This window comes from Halyomorpha halys, unplaced genomic scaffold (genome assembly GCF_000696795.3).
Source record: "Halyomorpha halys isolate HHAL.00 unplaced genomic scaffold, Hhal_1.1 Scaffold18.1, whole genome shotgun sequence".
NCBI lineage: Eukaryota > Metazoa > Arthropoda > Insecta > Hemiptera > Pentatomidae > Halyomorpha > Halyomorpha halys.
Genome location: NW_027114407.1, coordinates 2,158,111 through 2,162,451, shown reverse-complemented (window position 1 = coordinate 2,162,451; position 4,341 = coordinate 2,158,111). Strand labels below are relative to the sequence as shown.

At 30.5% G+C, this 4,341-nt stretch overlaps 1 protein-coding gene across 2 annotated transcripts in view; it reads right to left on the bottom strand.

Annotated features, from left to right (window-relative positions):
* Window positions 1-4,341, bottom strand: part of Np (Notopleural) — a 162,375-nt gene that overhangs the window by 121,155 nt on the left and 36,879 nt on the right. Inside the window, exons 1-2 of one of the 2 annotated variants that reach the window (XM_067051595.1) lie at window positions 4,173-4,276; window positions 3,994-4,086 (exon numbers count right to left, since the gene is read on the bottom strand). The gene's annotated coding sequence lies outside the window, so the exon portion shown is untranslated. Of the gene's footprint in view, window positions 1-3,993; window positions 4,087-4,172; window positions 4,277-4,341 lie in introns of those variants that run through there. The other variant, XM_067051594.1, reaches the window with a different exon arrangement.

Genomic DNA, 4,341 nt, shown 5'->3' with positions numbered 1-4,341 from the left:
CTCATTAATAATATGTAAATATTTACTATTAGGAGTTTGTGTCCTGTTTCGCATCTTTTTTTGTAATTTCACATTCAGTAAAATTTAGTCTAACCGAGAGCTTTCCTCAGGAATTTCATTTAGATTACTTGTTTATGGTTTTCTGCAATTTTTAAAAACTTTTTGAAGCATAATTATAAAAACAATGTCATTTGATAATTTTTCACCTGGATGTAAATTTTTTTAACACCATTAGCTTATGTGACTCATTTGTTAAAGAATTCTTTCTAGATTTATTAGTTTTTTCTTGTTTTCACTCATCTTCAGAAGGAATTTGAAGCTACTAACTGAAATCTAGGCTCTATAGTACTTCTATATATCTCTTTACGTCTTTGATTAATATTCTCATATCTGAAAGCCCTAAGAAAGGAAGAATGCCTAAATCATAGGTACACAAAAGATTATTATTATTATTTGCTGCCAATTTTATTCCGGACCGCATGCACAACAATCATATCTTACACCAGCTGTTTCCCAAAGATAGTCTTGGAAAGATGACTGGATTATTATAGTTATGTATTATTAAATGAATAAGAAAATTTCTAAAAATCATTCTATCTAGTTGAAGACCGCTTGATTCTTTTACATTCTTACCTCTTCTGAGACCAAACAGAAGACCGACTAGTCCATTAGATGTCTTCTTCCATTGCCTTCTTGAATATCCTTCTTCTTCTTGCCTTAAGAGGAGGGTCAAGGTTGGCGCGTTAACTGTTCGACGACCTTTCCGCTGTGCGCTCCTGAGTCACCTCTTGCGGTGAGTCTTCAACGCTCCACTGATCTTCCCAGGAGCACGAAATTGTAACTCGCAACATCAAACTGCGATGAAACAGACTTGAATTATCAGCCCTCGGTAATTTTTTTTTTTTTTAGTAAAACAAGTAATATTATGTACTTGCACACAACATCTAACCCTAAATTTCCTATATTCCAATAGGTAAAATTTACTTATATTCTTAGAAACGAAGGCGGGATTGCGACCTTTGTTACAGCTAATGTATTTCCTACTAACATGATTGATGACCGTCGTTCGTAGTTCAGCTAGTAAACACATTTCCTAAGAGTAAGTACGTAATTGTTACGTATCGTTGTAGTAGCGTACTTTCCAACCACATATCCACGTTATATTTTAATAAATAAGTACGTACATACATTTTGCGTATTGTTAGCAGACCTAGACTCTAGAATACAGAGAACCGAAAATGTAACCATTGGTTTCAGTTTGAAAAGGTCTGATTTGAAACTCCGAACATTTTATTCAAGTCAGGTATATCTCATGACTTATTTATATCATTTCGTATGAGTTATTACTATTTCTAATATATAAAGCGGAGTTGGACGAAAATAAGTTGTGAAGAACTGTATGTTAAAATTGTCATGGAAACATAGTTTATTTATTAATCAACCATTAACATATAAACTGTGTTTCCATAATAATTTTGACTTATTTTTATCCAACTCTGATGTATAGGATGTTCAAGACCTGATTAACACTCTTATTTTTTTTTCATAAATTTTAAGAATTTCTAAATAAAACTTGGTAGGTCCTAGTTATGACGAATAGGGTTTCTTGGTGGTGAATTCTTGTTGGTATCCTCTTCCTGTTCTTCTACAGCACACCCAACTCTGGATGACCAAATGGATAGACATATTTTCAATTTATGATTATCATGGAAAACTATTTCATACGGGTGATTTTTCTGATCCAATGTCAAATAAAGTTAAAGAACATATTCGTCTGAGAATTCAACTCCCTAAAGAATACATAAGTATGATCACGACCAACGGGCCGGAAGACGAAGTGGAAATACCTATCACGAATATTTTGTTTATTACTATGAAAGACTCTGAGGAAATATTGAATTATAAAATTATTCCTTCTGTTTTGTTCGATATTCCCTACCATTTGCGAACAATTTGTCAAAAATCGTGGGGTTGCGGTTTCAATGGTTTACAGCTTCAGAACGCATCGTGTCGGAAAAAATACTGAAAAAAAAAATCGATTCAAAATTAGATTTTCTATTAAAAATCATTCATTCATGTCTGACTTCAAATTCGAGAGTTAAGTGTGCTGGAGATGAATTGTGAGAATTGATTTATTTATTCCCTTGGCTTATTTGTAATAATTATCCCTAATATCTCGCTTTTACGCCTTATCGAACAGATCCATTACCTTGGACTACATCTGGACACACGACTAACCTGGAATCCTCAAACAAGACTGAAAAGACTGGAAACTTCACGTCGATTTCGACTATTACACCACTTACTAGACAAAAAGTTTAAACTTCCAATCATTATATTTCATCTTTTTCGAAATTTAATTTTTCTGAAAAATAAATATTTTTTTCAGTCATTTCATTTACTTTTTTGACCACTACTCGGACCATCTTTCTACTATTATATTTGAAAATTAACCATGGTATTCATTCACTCTCATAGGATGTAGAAAAGAGTAATTCCAAAATATTGAAAATCCATGGCGTTCTACATTCAGGGTATCCTTCAAGTCGAAATGTTTGCGATCATTGACTTCTCTTAGATTGAGAAGAGTGGCACTTCAACCGTGCCTAAAGAGTAGGTTTTAGAATTAACTAAGACAATTAAATGATTTCACGCCTACCGGACCGAAAAGCAAAGAAATCCTCCCAAGGCACTGGTATTTCCGTGTTCTATTAGAGCTAGCTATTTAGAGTTATAAATCTCAATATATCATTGAATTATGAAATAACTATTTATAACTAAATAGTTAATTAGAAATAGTTAGTTGGAAATAACTAGGAAAGTTCCTCTGTAAAATAGTAGCAAGAAATGTTTTTATAATTTTCAGAACAAAAAAAAGTATAAAATTATTTCCATAATACATTTTTGTCCCAACTTTCTTCGATTTTTTTCAAATTGAGAAAATATCTAGTAAACTGTCAAATATAAGAAACTATGTTTTTTATTTATATATATTTATGTCAAATATATTTTAATAACCGGGCTACAAATCGAGATTTAGGCAAAGTTTACGATGTACTCCGGATCTATTGCTTTATGCGAAACCTCAACAACTCATTTTTTTCCGATACTTAGCTATACACCTATATCATAGGATATCATGGGCGCTCCCCCCTCCACCTTTAGCAATATTAAAAAATGATGAAGTACACCTCAAAATTAACAAAAAAGTTCACGTCCACGATGGTCCGGTTCTCTATATGAAAGTAGAAAATTAATGTTTTGTGTTTTCAGCGTAACGTTTTTTTTAAATTAGAAGCAATAACCAAAAAAACTATTCTAAATAGACAATTATAAATTGTATTATAGTAAACAAAAAAATATTTTCTTTTTTATAGCCATTGGCTTTCAAGCTGTAACGCAAAGTTTTATTTTTCGTAAATTTCTTAATTATTTGCGATTTTTTTTTAAATAAGGCTCATATAGCAGTAGTTGACGTCTGTTACAAAATAAGCTGAGTTCCACCTACAATTTTGGAATAAAATTATGAGATGTGAGATTCTATCTCTTCATATTATCTGTTTTGAGCCTGTTTTAGTTAGTAATTACTAAAATACACATCTTATTTATACAAAAAATATTTAAAAGAAAATATTTTTAAAAAAAAGTCTTTATGAGAAAAAACTAGTTTGTTTTTAAGAAAGTTCACTAAGGTGCATACAAATTATCAATCGTAATTTATATTAAGTTCTCGATAATAATATTTTTGTAACTTTAAGTTCACAGTTTTGTAAAAAAATAATGAAATATACCAATTAACTTAGAATATTAAAAGCGTTTAATATAGCTGGTAATTAAAAAAAAGTATAGCTAGAATGACTACTATGATTTTTAATACCTACCATTTAGGGCAGACTACTTTTGTAATAATACTAATTAACCTACTATATAATATATAACTGAATATTGTAATAATTCTAAGTATTGATAAAAACTGAAGGAAAAACTACTCACTTATAATAGTGGATTCGTTGGGACGAGAAGTGGACTACAAACTGTCCAATGACCAGCGATCTCCAACACTCACCAACTCCCTCATCAAGAGTTCTAACAAAACAAAACATAATTATTGTCACATCTTTAGCAAATATATATAAATAATTATATTAAAACAATAATATCGGTACATATACCTAAGTAAAGGTTGTGAAATCTTCTCAAACATAAAGCATGTCAAACATTTAGCTAAGATACTTTATCACTCAATTTAAATATTTTATTTAGAATTTATCGGTCTTACTTTCAAATTATCCGTTATGAATATTGAAACATTATCTATCTTGTAGTTTTCACTTTTATATC